General features: G+C 36.4%; 1 protein-coding gene across 1 annotated transcript in view; it reads left to right on the top strand.

Annotated features, from left to right (window-relative positions):
• The window catches only part of GPR85 (G protein-coupled receptor 85), a 38,787-nt gene extending 23,614 nt beyond the window's left edge, over positions 1–15,173 (top strand). The window contains exon 2 of the mRNA XM_026085807.1: positions 15,128–15,173. The gene's annotated coding sequence lies outside the window, so the exon portion shown is untranslated. The remainder of the gene's footprint in view (positions 1–15,127) is intronic.
• The last annotated feature ends 1,098 nt before the right edge of the window (positions 15,174–16,271 follow it).

The raw sequence follows: 16,271 nt of genomic DNA on the forward strand, positions 1-16,271 counted from the left end.
ACAACTGTGGAGGGAGGAATCCTGGGCCTGGTTCCCGGTCTTGGAATGATTGTCACTGGTGGGTGTAGGGGGGAGAGTTTGGAGAGTTTGTTGCTTTCCATCCAGTCCTTGCTGAGTGCAACATCTATAAACATCTCTGGCACATCACCTGAAGAAAAGCATGGGCCCTCCTTGGTGGGTGTCTGAAACAATGCATCACAGATTCTAGCTTTCTCCCTCTGCAACCCGTAAATATTTAATTATTTGCTGCAGAGTGGATCAGCTTCAACAAGAAGAATGAGGAGTTTTTCCCAGTTTTGCCTTTGGTCAATGTACGGACTAGTTCTCAATGAGACTGAAGAGGGCCTAAAAGTTATGCCTCCTTCCTCCTGGGCTAGTGCACTGTTAGCCTCTGATGTTACAGAAGACTGACGCTGTTCTAAAAGTAAAACTGTTGGGACTCGCTCCATCTTTAGAAGAACGTTGGTGGATATTAAGCCTCAGGAAACGACTCTCGGCTTTAGATCCCAAAAGGGGTAGAAACCTGGACACAGAGTCTGGAAGGCAACTTCTGAGCATTGCAGCAGCTCCCCTGATGCGGGGTGCTGAGGGAGAGGGACCTTGAGTTCCCATGTACATCCCCCTCAGTAAGTAAGACATAGCTTTCATGTCTCATTTCCCCATTTAAAAAATTTTCCAGTTTCAGTCTTCATATGAGGAGGCTGCACTGATACAGTAACAACTGAAATCAGGATTAATTCAGAGTTTAAGAACCTGATATGTTTAGGATCAGACTTGGCTACCATGAAATATGTATCTAAAATAAGCAGTCATTTTTAAAATTTTGGCCTCAGTATCAAAAGTAAGCTTTGGATCACCAAGTTAGAAAATATAAACTTTTACATTGGATTTATATGGTAGGTCAAATGCAGATTATTACTTTTCCTCATTTTCAGTTACCTCTGGCTATTTAATCCATCCTCCACTAGGTTTCCCCTGCATTATTGGTCTCGAATTTAGTCTACATGATAAGAATCATTTACTTGATAGCACTTTAAGCTCATCTATAAACAGCTTTTGATGACTAATATGTATTTTTCTGTTACTGCAATAAATTTGTTTCAAGCAAAAGAAGACTGTTTGAAAAACACACCTTAAATTTCCTGGTAAATCAACTATTTAATATTTAATTTCCAACCAAACTGAGGAAAAACAAATCTAATTTTTTCTCAGACTCACATCTGAAGAGAAAAAAGTAAGAGAACTGCAGAAAAATAGATTGAATTAGTATTACTCCAATATGGAATAAGTCTTCTTAAGCCATAAGGAGAATGATTTTATATGCGTTGTTTATATTTTTCTATCTTAAAAGACAGTCCCTTTAGATTCATTTAATTTGAATTCCTACATGGCCTCTGCAAATAAAGAGAATGAATAACCACATGGAAAATGCTTTTGCTTACTCCCAGCTCTGAAAGTGATTCATTATTTAAAACATTACCATTAAAAATGAACCGTTTCTACAGATAAGATAAAAACAGGCAATTTTTTTACAGGCATCCTTGCAGCTCTGGAAAATGTGAATATCTGTTTACCTGCATGCTTTTGAGAGGTATCCTCAGTCGTATACACACAAAGAGACATCATAGATGTCTTTTATCCTAAATTTCTTACTCACTCACATGCAAAATGGCATTAGGCCTTAACATACTCTTCTTTAAGATTCTTTTTGTGTTACATCCAGTCCCAGTTTGTTTCTGCAGTTAATAAGCTCAAAGAATCTCCCAGGTTTCACAGTTGCTTCTACTTTTCTGTATTATAAGACAGTGCTATTGCCACTTAATGATTCTGGATTTTACACTACTGCTTGATCCTGCCCAAGGACAAAGTGCACAAGTGCTCTGTTCAGCCTCATATAAAACAATCCAGCCCTCAGAGGTTTTACTAAGCATATTTTATGTTACTGTCAGTGGCTCTGTCACTGATAAACTCTTACTTAGCTGCCTGCAATTCAACCAGGGGAAAATTCTTCAAGGAGCAACAAACATGAACAGGAGCAGGAGCTCCAGGAAGAGAAGAAGACCTGTCAAACCAAAATATTCTTTGCTTACCTGTCCACCAAGACAAAACCTGTGATTAGAGAGGATTCCAGATGCAGCTGCACTGCACTATGAATACACATGCTGCAGCAATAATGAGGCGAAAATGTAAGTATGATTAGGATGCATGAGGAGCCTTAGTTCTGCAGGTTCTAAAGGACATCCTGTTCTGAGCATGAGCTAATCACCTCTCTGAGTTTTCCCATCATTCTTGGGATGTCTGTGTTTTAGTTAAAGTGCAGAGTAGGGAATTATATTAGCTGAGATAGTTCTTGAAGCAGACAAGAAATTAAAGCAAACTAAAGACTGAGTTAGAGCTCAACATTATTATTTTCAGAAGGTAATGACTCAGCTCAGTCTTATCACAATTTTGTTGCAAATTCACACTTTCATCTTTGTTTCTGCTGACTGCATGCAAAAGATTTTGCTACAAAAATGAAATATTATTTTCTGATACAGGTCCGTATTTAATTCCAGTCAAGCGTCTGTGCCAGTGGAATTACAGGATTGTTTGTGTCTGTTCTGAGTATATTAGAAAAGTATACAAGATATCTATTCCAGAAAGGGTGTCAGATCACTTCAAAATGACCTTATGTACTAAGTGGAGTTCAGCCCCAACATTAGTACCATACATGTTGGCATGTGCTCTATGCCATGCGATGGGCTGATTTTATTGCTTTAAAACACTTCCTTACCCCTGTCTCCACTTCTGCCAACATAACAGCTGACAAACCTTACAGCCTCATTTTTCATTTACATATGAGACTATCATACATACAATAACATTCTGCTCATAATTTTAAAGAAAATCCTCTTTCCTTCAAATTCAGTCAGTATTCTGAGCTCTTATGGCACTCTATCCAAAGGTTGAGATACCAGAAAAATGTTTAGCTTTTAGGCCAGCTCAGATGTCTTACTCATTCTTAGAGACTGTTCATGCTCTTGACCATGAAATATGAATGATTCATGGGTTTAGTCCACTCAGGACTTTACAGTAATATTTACTGTATGGGCACATAGTTTAATAGGTGTAATGAATTTCTCCCTCTTCAGTAGTTTAATTTGACTGATATAATCTGACTGGCATAATTTCTGGACCTTCTGTTTAGTGAAATACAAGTACAGATCATACATTTTAGTCATTCAGAGAACTTTTAACTCAGATATATACTTTTTTTTTTTTGAGGAGCATTTAACCAAGTTATTATTCAGGTAAATACCACATGCATAAAAGTAATTTTTCGAATTTACCAGCTGGAACTGATGAGAAGGTGGATTTTTCAGCTCATTTTCCCATTTGTACTGATTAGTTTCTCAGTTTATTCAAGTCATCCACATTCTTATGATAACAGTGTTCCTATTCTGTTTCAGTTTTGCCCCATTCTCTCTTGATGAGACATTAAAAGACAGTGTTGAAAGGCCTTTTTTTTTAACAGGACTTTTGTTCTTACCAAGCAAGGGGCACTTTTGCTAACCCAAGCAATAATTTTCCCACTTTCAATCTACCATTTGTATCCCTCCTTATAATTCAATGAGAAAATGAAGTGTCGGCATTATTTCTCTCTGCAACTTTGAAACATTCATTTCTTTGCACAAATATCTGGTGCCAGAACAGTTTGTTTAAAACGTTCTGGGCCATATCCCAAACATCTGCTAGGTTAGCTCTGGTCAGCTGCCTGCCCTCCCATAGAATTTTCTTTTGCCTTTTAATGAAGGTTGAAGAACTCCAGGCAGTTCCCTTCAGCATTTTTACAGTGAGTAAAAATGACTACAGAGTAGTCAGGGACTGCAGAATATTTATGTAACATCTCTGTATATTTCTTGATAGTCCTTTTCTTCTTCAGTAGTTCCTTATGAAGACATGAAATCATTTGACTCTTCGCCTGGTTAATCAAACAACAGGAGGTAATTTATGAGAGCATCAATTCTTGATTATTGCTACACTTCAGTGATACAGTTGTTAAGATTGCTTCAGAAGTAAAATTTTCTCTGGGGAATTCAGAGCCAATCAACTGCCAATCAGGTTTTCCAGTGACTTAAGCCATATAGCTAGTTCCTCTTCAAGGTTTATATATCATACTGCTATTCCTCCCAATTAAATATAATAATTCAAAACAGATACCTTATTAGTTATTCAATTATTGAAAAGTAAGTGTAATGCGCATCATATTTCTGCTCAAATTAACATAGTTCAATATTTGCAGTATTTTGTGGTCAAATTACAGAGGCAGATAGAGGAGCTTGTATCAAAATGCTTCATATAGCTTTAGTCATCTGGTATAGTTTCTTAAATGACATAATTCAGATTTATTTTGGCTAGTAATAACATTACACCATATGATATTGTGTTAAATGTTGGGCTTGATCTCCTTTATCTTTACAAATGTATAAGCATAAAGTATGCAAAACATAAGAAAAGGGTAAAAGGGGACAGTAGTTCACAACTTAGCAAGGTTTTGTAGTTAAGGCTATCTGGTTAGCTGTTTTAGCTATGCAGCCTACACATCTCCAGTGGGAAGCACAGAAGTAGCATCTGCTTTTTGACACAATTTAGAGACGTTGGCCTAAGTTATGCAAAAACTTCAGCCTCTGTGTGGGTACATAGCATGAATGAAATGACATCCAGAAAACTGTTACTATTAATTTACGCATTTTCTGTATTGCGCTTCATGTGTTGATAGTGGGAGCTCGTTGCATCGCCACCACCTCACCTTCAGTGTGTTGATTAACCGAGCAGCTCTGAGATCTCAGGTGGAGGTGCACAGCCTGTGTGCCAAGCCTTCTTCTGCTGAAGCACATGTCAGTCAGACCATATACCCAGAAAGCTCTGTAGAATTGCAGTCTTACCTGGTATTCAGGGGGCAAGCCCTTATGTGTTAGGTAGCTTAATCAGTTAGCGTAGAATTTAATTGTCTTAACTTGTGTTCCCCAGTCCCATTTGTCCTCTCTGTGGAGAAGGAAGTAGCAGCCGCAGGTGTGCAGACTGGCCCTGCCTTCTGAGCAGACCCATTTCTGAGCAGTCTATAGGCGCCGCACTCTTCTCCATCGGTCCTGACGCACCCTCGTCACAAGCTACCTCCCAGGGATACGTCAGAGAACATGCGTAATGATCTATTCTTCTCCTTTCCCTGTCTCAGGTGAAAATTATATTAGGATTTCTTTTCACTAACAAAATATTTATGTTCAAAAGAACTAAAATAATTCTGCCATGATTCTTCCTGCTTGTGTCATTGAATTTAGCTATGTTTGACAGTGGTGCCTATACAATAACAGCATTACATATGACCCTGTGAACTCATTTAGGGAACATCTTGTTTAAAGAGCTGAAATGTTTCTTTCATTCTCTGCTACAAGCCAGCCAGAATAAATTCTATTAAAAGTAATGCAAATTGTGTCATTAAGAAGATAATCCTGTTTGGCCTACATAGAGTTCACATTTTTCTCTAGTAAAGCATTACTGATTCTTGGTTCTTTCAGCAAGAAGCGTATTGACTATGCTGCTGTTGCTGATAAATAACACAGCAGCTCTCATATTAGCAGTGTTTTATGCAAAACAGCTATAAATCCTGGAATCAACTTAGCAGAGTTTATAGGTGAAAGTTACCTGAAGCAGGGATAACTAGTGTCCTATGTATGTGGTCTAACACTGACCTGGACAAGTTTGCACACATTCATCATACCTCACAGTATACAACACTAATAATATGTTAATTCTAATATTCTATTATACTGAACATCATAGTCATTCATACTGAGGTATTGTCAGTGGGGAAATGACAGCAGATTCTGTGACAAAAGAATTTTATGTTCTAAAACAGTGATTATGTGGAAGATAGCACAGTCTGTCTAAATGAAATTTGAAAGACTGGCATCCCATAATCTCAAGTCACAGTCCTAAAAATATCATTCTGTCCTTTCTGAATGTAATATAACAGTCACATTAGCTTACTCTGCTAATGGAGGGTTCAACTTTTGGAAAGGGAATAGCTTGACTGCAAGTTCTTCAAATATTACTCCAAAATTCACCATTTTTACTTGAACATTCAGCTTTATTTGAAAACAGTGGGGCACACCTTGGGCTTCAGCTGATGAGCAGTTAACGTACCATTAAACGGAAAGGTGAAAGATTGCTTTAAATCACCTGCATAGTTTTTCAGGTATGGTTTAAGGAAGCTTCAACATATTCTTGGTCATGCGTACATTCTCACTTTAGGGTTCCCAGACTTCTCAGGATTTCTGGAAATTCAAGTAACATAACAATAATAAAATAATATATGTATAAAAGCTTATAAAATTATATACAATATATAATATTTCTATATATGGATGTATGTATAATACCTTTCTAATTATATATTAACATTTAAAATCTGTCTAATTACCGCAAAGTTAATGGTAGTTATCCAACTGGTTTACTTAAATTCTCTGATTCTCATCAGATTACAACATGTCTCTTAGGTAAATGCCTGAACCACTGGCCATAAGCATTTTTTGAATAAATAAACCATCCAAACTACCCGTTGAAACAGTGTAGGAAGTACTGCAAGAGTTGTGAGACCAGAGGGATAGTGCAAGAACAAAAACAAGCATAACTCCATTATTGTGATTAGAGATAGTCAAGAGGACAGAGTTTTAATGACTCCTGCAAAGACTAAGTATTTTATGCAGTGACAGATGGTATGTATCCCTACTGCCACTACTTTAAAACAGAAATGTGAGTTCTGTTCCATTCTAAGACAGAAAACAAGAGGAGCAGTGACTTTCCTTGAGGAGTGGGTTGAGCGCTGTGGATCACCAGAGAATTGGTGGTAGTGTTGCACTTCCTTCTGGCTGGCCTGGGGCAGTCCCAGAAGCAGTGGGAAGCTCAGACGCATATGTCCTGCCTCCTAGAAAAGCTTACACTGCCCATACCTGTGCAGACCTCAGCCAAAAGGCCAAGTAAAATTTTTACAGGTGAGTCATTTATTTATAGAACTGTAATAAACATTTGAGCATCATAGGCATGGACTCATTAACTACATGCCCTGGTGTGTTTCTTTAATGATGTCAGTTGTTGGAAATGTCAATTTTCATGTTTTCCTCACAATACAGATCTTTTCTATATTTAACATTTAACAGATGGTCACATTTTAAAGATCTGATCCTACATCCTCCTGTACATATAACCTCCACCATCAGTGTTATATTTTTCTTCCATTGTGGCTGTTTTCAGACCTGGGATCTCATCTCATCAAATGTTGCATATTTTTCCTTATATTTTAGGGACAGAAGGAAAAAGTGTTTATTCACAGTCAGTTATAATCTCACAGTATTGCAGATTTTAAAGTAGCTTGCCAATGTTTCCTACTGATTTCAAGATTCTGAAGTGATAACTCACCACTAAGTGATCTTTGACATTATTCCATTAAAGTAGTAGTTATTTCCATCAAGGAATATTTCTGCTTCCATTTTCCTTCTCAGTTAGTTCAGTTATATAACAGAAAGCACAGACTCCCATCTTCATTCAAGATGACAGTACTTTTGGCACCTATAGTAAAGTTCTTTTGTCACTTCCTGACTGGGGACAAAGGCAACTTTACGCAAATTAACACTAAGGAAGAAGTCCCTATGAAAATTAATAACTCATAACAATTTTATTTCCGATATACTATATCAGAATTCTAATTTGCATACTGTCTGCCAACTGCCATTTGCAAATCCCTAGGAAGTTTTTCATCCAACTGTGATCATAACAAACCTTTCCATCTCTGTATTTTTCTATGAGAAATCTTCATCAGAATTATTCCCAAAAGGCCTTATGGGCTCAAAAAATTTGACATGGTTTCTTCATTCTTATCGGAAAAGTGATACAGAATTTAGTAGAAAGTTTTAATTGTTCCTTAGGTTTGCTGAGCCATCCTAAAGAACAGATCATTTATAATTTTGTTTAAAAATTAAAATGTATATTAACAATACTAATTTCATTAAGGACTTCTAAGTTGTACAATCTGTCTTCTAAAACACAATTTATGTAGAACATTTGTCACTTCAAATCTACTAGATTTCATGAGACTCTTTTATATGAGGATTATTATTCTGAAAAATAGTAATTCTGCATGTCTATGGCATTTCTTTAATGTTTTCTGGTAGCTTCAAAAGTTCTCTCCAAAAAGTAGCAAATTAAACACATCATTATTCTGGAAAGGGGTCAGCTTCCTTTTATATGTGGGCAAAATGAGGCCATAAGAAGAATTCTGCCATTTACTTAGGTATTTCTTATTCCTGGCAGTAATTGCCGTGGGTGGTGGATACAGACATACCCTGCAAGTGATTTTTGGCAAGGTCCCAGAGAAAATTATTGTTAGAAAGAGAAAAAATCTAGATCTACTGAATCACAATTCTGTGGTTTAACCTTAAAATTATCATTTGATTTTTAAAGAGCTATAGTAAATGTCAAAAAAGGTTTATATAGAAACTTCTAGGGTGAGCAAAGAAACAGTAAAGGAAATATAGTCTCTTTGAAACAAAATTCTCAGCTACAAGAAAATCAGTAAAGTGCTTAAAAGCATATCTGAACCCATCCCTGTTTGCCAAAGTGATTTACAAAAGCTAGTCTTTGTGTTTCCTGGCTCATTGCACAATTCTCCTTTATTATCAAAACTTCTAAGTAAAGAGGTAAGTGGAACTGAGGGAATGAGAATCTTTCCAAGAGACAGAAAGATTTAGGAAGGGAGCAAGGATTATCCTAAAATGCGTCACTGCTTCTTTTGAAATAAGTCATCTTTTAAAGTAGGCCATCTAATAAAAATGTGCATTTTCCTGCCTATAGACTGAAATAAATATATCAAAAGGAAAACATTTAAGCAAGTTTTAAACTTGAAGAGTGTGCCTAAGTGAGGTACTGGCTAAAAAGGCCTGCAGAATCAAAGCATGATATGAGTAGGGAATTGCTTTTGCAGATGGTAGGGCGTTCCTGTTGGACTTGCTGTAAGAATGCAAGGACAGTCCACATGCCTGAACCAGGCAGGAAGATTAGTCTAAATGAGAGATCAGATTTAATACTTTTATTTATTAATTTCTGTGAAGTCAGCATATCCTGTGAGACACATATTTCTAAAAGGTAGGCCAAAAGAAAGCACTACACCAGCCAACATCACCATGCACCAGTATCATAGCAGACATCAAAACCTGAAACAGTAAAGAAGGTCTATCAGACACCATGGCACACAAGCAAGTATCCAGCCACATTTGCCAGTGCACTCCTAGAACCAGAAATACAACCCTAATTTATTGGGGGATGCTATAATTTTTCATGTGAAAGATGCACATCCAGTCACATGTTGATGAAGGCCCTGCAGAGAGAGGGAAAGAAGGAGGCAGGGACAGGTCACAGGCTGGCAAAGCAATTAATTCAACAAGCATCCCACTCCCTGTTCATGCCTCCAAGGCACTTGGAAAAGGGGCTGCAGGAATACATTGTGGGCTAGAAAAATCATTTAGTCAGGCTGGATCCATCTGATGGATCATACTTTGGGGAAGATTGAGCTAAACTAGCAAAGAGTTTTGAAGAAAATTGAGAAGCATAAAGATGTTGCCAAGAAGACGCTTTGTTTTTACATCATAGCTAATCAGAGAGAACATAGAAGAAGCACCTGCTCATTCTGATAAAGATTAGACAGATAACCATGTGTCCAAAACAGCACCAAACTAAATAAAGAAATTAAGGGGACACAATCACACAAACCAGAAGAAATTCGCAGTAAAATTCAAAAGGAGGTTAAGATGGAGAGAGAGCATTATCTCTGCACTGGAACATGGAGATCTGAATGCTCAGCCCTGGCACTAATCTTCTGACTGGTTTTAAAAGAGTCACTTCACCACCCCATGTTTCTATTTCCCTAGCTCCAAAACTGATAAAAATAATTGCCTTATTTGTTAAGTACTTTTGAGATCTGATGTTATTGATAAAGATCAAGGTGAATATTTAAGAAGAAGAGACATAAGCAGAGGCATATAATCCGTTGCTAAAGTCTTTATTAGAGGATTAGAATAAAGCAAGTGTTTAACCATACTTTTAAAAAGGCCATTTTTAAAGTGTAAACATAAGAATTACAGTTCAATAAGTCTTACTCCAATTCAAGGTCATTCCAATTGAAAGAAATCACTAAAAACAGAAAAAAACATTATGGTAGGGACAACGCAGCTCTGTAAAGGAAGCAAACAACAACAAAAAAACATGCCTCCTAAATCTGTTAGAATTATTTTGTTTAGAGAAATATAATAAAGGAGAAATTGTTGATATTTATTTATTTGCTGGTATAGTCAGTATTTTTTGGACTATTGGCTCTGTGAGAAAAAGTCATTTTTTGAAAGTGCTAGACACTTCTCAGTTGACTACTCTGGAATACAAAGGCACAGTGATGGATTCTAAATTAACTGGAACCATGCAAGAGGAATGCCTGGGTGTCCTGTTAAAATGCCTACTCATTTTGCAGAGCTGAACAAACAAGCACAAGAAATGTTAGTTTTCATCTAAGAAGGCATAGAAAAGAATAACCATATATTTACATTGCTAATCCACATCACTGGATAACCTTCATGAAATAGGAAGTGGAGATTAGGAGAATCAGAGAAACAGGGACTGTGGGGAGAAAGGGAGAAGACTGGGGCCAAGTCCAGAGGATTATATAAAGAGAAGGGGTCTGGGACAAACTTCTCCTTTTGTTGCATACACGTAGAAACACCTCACATGCTGCTGAATCATAGTCCTTCACTACAGATAGCCTGCAGGCCATACTCATGAACTACAGTACTGAAAATGCTACAATGTCATCACAGAAATTAATGTCATGATTTCCCCATGAATATTGTTATAGAGCTCATGAGTAAAGCAATTTAATTTTCAATAATTTTTGTGGTCAGTTGATAGTAAGAAGTACCTTTTAACACTCAACTTTTCAGATTGCCACAATAAATCAACTATAATTTTCTCTTAAGAATTCCCTTATTTAATTATTTAGACTTGTAGAATTATTACCAGTGCTATGCTGATAACATTTGATAGGACTCAGATTTCACTCCTGGAACAAATGTTTTAAGAGCCTTTGCAAATAGGTTTCTGGGAACTGTGATTTGATTTAAAAGGTATTTTGCAGAGAGTGGGATGGGGGAGTGTGTTGGATGAGATGAATAACATGAAAAAAATTATATCACTGCACCTAAATGCAGTAAATTTCAAAGAGGAATATAATGCCCTATAACATAGTTTATAGGAATACTGTGATTAACTGCAGTCTTTTCTGATGTCTAAGGTGGTGTAGCAAGAAAACAGCATGAACTTTGGTGTTTACTCAGCAATTATACATGGGATTGTGCACTGTGACACAAAACAAGGAAAAAGATTTGATTTGTGTTTTTACACTGTTAGATCACAAATTCACAGATTCTGTGAGCAAGAAGTCAATATGATTACCAGCTGTAATGCATGTAATCAATGCCAAAGATTTCTTTAATATATAGATTTTCTGATCTATTGTTTCCCTGATAAGAATGTCGTCAGACTAGGTTTCACTAGCCATGTTCACTTATGTGATATCTTTACTCATTAAAAAGGGGCTAAGTAAATTGAACTCAAGAAGTACAAAAAAATCCTATGTAAAATGAAAAGTCTAGTTGGAGGGACAGCATATTGACAATGAAAAAGTTCTTCTCCCCGTACAAGCTTTTGTAGAGCGTTTTAAAAGACAACATTAAATTAAATCAAACAAGCAGAGCAGCTTGCAAGCTCTTTGCTGAATTAGCCAAAATATTTTTTTTAATAGCAGAATTTACTGTAGTACTGAAGCAGTCGAGTTTCCCAAATTCTTCTGAAAGGATGTGAGTGTTTTCAACCTAATCTGCTTTGTAAGGCTCAGGGTTCTGCCGCAAAGTACGATTTTGTATCACTAAGATAGCAGTTCTCAGCAAGTGACAGAAATAACAGCTCACTTTCTCACAACAAAAGATGCTGAAGTACACCAGCATTTTCTAAACTCTTTTGGAATGTCTTTAAAATAAAAATACATGTTTATTCACCTCCAACGTATTATAAAAAATCTTGACCATTTCCTCTTACATTCTGAGGAGTAGTAGCATTCTGGGATGCCATGCCTATAGCACACTGATGCTGTCAGAAATTATTATTTTCCGTTGCTTAAAGATGTCAAAAAGTGTCTCTTAACTGATGGGAAAAGAATTTAGTATGAGACATTTTCAAGACAAAAAATGACTACCTTTGCCTTAAATAAAAAATGCTTGGAAATCCTCAATTAAATTAGAAGCTTATGTCAACTTAGCAAAGAGCTGGGCTAAAGACAGATCCCTTTGTTAAATAGAGATATTTTAGTAATATACACTGTACCATAAAAGAAAATGACATGCAGGAGACCTTCTTTAAGGTTTATTTTGCGTAAGGAAATATACCCATGGGACCAGCGCTTATTTGCAAATTACATCCCCGCGTGAGCAACTCTCCTTGGTGGGGGATTGATTCTCCCAGCGATAGTAGGCAGCAGCCGTGTCAATATTCGCTGTGGGTTTCCAGTGGGGGAAGAAAAGCTATATTTTATCCAAGTTTTTGTAGGAGCCCTGCTGGTAACTCAGAACATCTCCCAAGCCAGGGACCTCTGTCCCTCATAAAATGGCTAGTCCCCAGTAGAAGAGAAGATGGGAATGGCAGACACTGGTCTCAGGATCCAAGAATTTTAACTCTCGGGCTCTCATCAGTGCTTTCATCCACAGGTCCGGTCTTCAGACTTTCACCTGCTTTCCTGTTTCTCTAAGCCACTTCAGTTGCATATTATTCTTTATTCTGTCATCCTCATTTGGAAAAAAAATATATAGAAGTAAATCTCTTAGTTTCCAAAAAATTCACCTCAGTCTCATATACAACAGATATCTTACACTTCTTTCATTGAAACTAAGGCTTTTAATAAGAGGATGTTAGTATTAATTATAACAGGGCTCCTACGGAGGTACTTACATTTATTTGAGCACCCAAAAACATTCAACATGATTAATGTGATTGCAACCACTGACAAAGTAATTTAAAATGATTACTAAAAATATCGCCCTCACAGACGTTATTTTTAGAGTAACTACAGCAGTAGCAAAAACAGCACAGAACCGGGCACAACTTTCACAAACACAGTATAAGATGTGAAATCTAAGAAGAATAAATTAAGTAACTGGCATCTGTTTGTCTAGAAATAGAATCATCTTAAAGTGTGCTCTGTATAAAGAACGAAAACACACACTTTGGGAAATGAGTCAACATTTTCAAAAGAAGCCACTTGTTCTGAGTATGTCGTATTCTAGTTGCCTACCTTTGGACACATGAATGCAAGTTTGTTCCTTGAGCCCCTCTCCATAGGCAGCTAATTTCAAGTCCTCTCTCTGTATATTCTTCCCCACGTTTACAATGGAAAGCATGGCCTCATGTACTTGGAAGTCCCAGGGACCAGGCCCCATCCATGTCCCTCCCAGCTTAGTATCTGCTCAGAGTTTAAAAAAAAAAAAAAACTCATATTTTTTCTTAATATGCTGATTTTAAGCATTAATTCCTCTTAGATTTTTGAGGGGGAGAAGGGAACAACCTTTATTTTTCTCAATAATACTCCCATTAAATGATATTTAGCAAGACCTGTAAAATTACCTATGTGGTTGAAGGTCAAGCTACTTTAGAGATCATGAACAAAAAATGTTAAAATGATCTCCAGAAATTACAACTACAATGCTAAAACATCCATTAAAGCCAATGGAGCCATAAACTCAGTGTATCATTTTTCTTAACTTTCACTAAAATTCTTAGATGAAAAACTGCTGTACTGTAAGGTAGGATGCAACTTGCAAAATCTCAGGAAAATCCAGTTCTTTTTTTTCCCTTTTTTAAGATAAATGAAATTTCTCTAGAGAAGTACTTTATCAAGATACTAATGCCAGCAATTTACACAATTCAACAAGAAGTGATAGTATAAAGTTATAAAATATATCAAGTCAAAAAAGATAAAGGCCATGTCTTGATATTTTCAAAGAGCACATTTATTTTTAATTAGTTTAATTCATGGTAATGAAACAGTTCTGAAGACAAGAAGTTCTGTGGGTATGCATTCTTGCTTCTATTAACAAAATTCATTTATTTTTGTTTGGGGAAGGAAAAGAAGAAATAACACATGATATTGGCTATGTAGGGTAGGTAGTAGGCATTATAGCTGTCTACTTGTTTTATTTGATTGGTAATACTTTTTCATCAAAATTCAATTTAAATCCTGGTATGAGCACATTCCCATAGCTTGGCTTACATCTTCCCTCACACATTTGCAGGTTCCTGCCTGGGAAAGCATCAATGTGATAAATCCTATAGGATTCAATATGATTTAAACATAAGCTTAAATTAAAGCACATGTATAAGTGCTGACCTAAAAAGGGATGTATTTATGCACCTGTTTATGGGGTTTATAAGAGTTTAAGGACCATGGTTGTTTACGTCTATTGAATTATTTTGTCTTATACCTTGTTCTGCTATCTGCTGTAGAAATATCTATGTACGGGAATAATACTTGTGCCTGGGTGAGACTCTGCAAAAGCCTGAAGATAAGTTGGTAGGCTAAAGTTTAACTGTAAATGTATTGTGACAAAAGCTGTAAGTAAAATCCTAATCTTGTTAAGAAGATGAATTTTACTGTTTGTCTTTGCATATATTATGTGTCTTTATTTCACTCTAAATGAAACTCATGACTAAGGACAGTATCTGGATGCTGTTCTGAAGCAAACATTAATGAGAACACATTTTTTTCATAAAGATTGTCTGATTGAGGCTGCTTTTTGTCAGTGATGAGGATAGTCGAGGCCTGTAGAGCTGTTTAATTAGAAACCAAGAGAACCACTGGAAATCAATATGATCCAACTGATATGATTCTAAAAACTTTCAGAAAGTAATGGAATATTATAAATCATTCAGAATTCCATAAATTTGGTAAGAAAAAGGTCTTTAAATCTGCTCTATGTTAAATTCTGTGGAACTTTTCCTTTAGGTGCAGCGCTTGTCATATCTGTGGAATGATTTAACTCATATCTATTAACATCGATAAAACATTGAGATAAACAAGATGACTCTGTTATTTTTGATACAGAGGAGCAGGTAATTTATCTATATCTCCATCTACATGACTATACATAACTGTTAAAACTTTTTTCAGAACAGAGTTATGTCTATGAAACTTATTCTAACAACTTTCTCCATCTTCAAGTAAGTAGCTTTTATTTTAGTGAGTCAGATTGTTTAACCAAATCATGTTATATGTTCTTATTTTTTCCTGAGTGTTTCAGATCATTGTCTATTGGTTCCTAGGACACAACCAGAAATACTGGAACATAAAGAGATATGAGATATTCGCTTCCACTCCTCAGCGAGATATCCATTTGTGAGAGGTGGCTCGGAAGGACTGTTGTGCAGCTGATTAGGGAGCGCAGAATCTCTTCAGAAGTAATCTATGCCCCAAAAAAGGATGGAATAGGTTTTTATTCTACCGTCCATAAGGTAAGAGAGGAGTCAGCCAAGAAAAGCAACTCAGTTTCCTCCTGAGATGGTTCCTGGAAGAATTACACTCTTGTTGATGCAAGGTAACACAGAAAATTTCACTCATACTCAAAATACGGAAATTTGGTTTCTGCTCTAATTTATATTTACATAATGCTCTTCCATTAAAGTGTGATAATCTCAAAACAATGGAAAGGTCAAAACTACAAAAACATATATAAACAAATTAAGTCCCAAACTGCAAATAGTTAAAACTTGCTGCAGATTTGTCATTTTTATTAAACTTGCAGACATATACAGAGACTTAAAAAATATGTAATGTCATACATGGTCTAGAAAGATTTTCAGCTTTTTTTCAAAAGCAATAAAAATGATGAAGTGAAGCAGAAACAATGAACTGCCAAATTGGAAGATTATGGTGGAACTGAGAATTGAACTTGGTTCTCTGGGATCTCAAGCTAACCGCCTTAACATCTTATCCTCTAGCCTACTCTGCACAAGGCAGCTTCCTACAAACTACGGGAGAAATGTCTTCGGGAGTTTAAAAAGTGCTGGATCTGATGAAATGCTCCTGGTTAAATATAAGCTCAGAATTTTGCACCAAAATTGTTCAAGCTGCGTGCCTGCAACACCTCACC

This window comes from Apteryx rowi, unplaced genomic scaffold (assembly GCF_003343035.1).
Source record: "Apteryx rowi isolate R43461 unplaced genomic scaffold, aptRow1 scaffold_677, whole genome shotgun sequence".
Classification (NCBI taxonomy): Eukaryota; Metazoa; Chordata; class Aves; order Apterygiformes; family Apterygidae; genus Apteryx; species Apteryx rowi.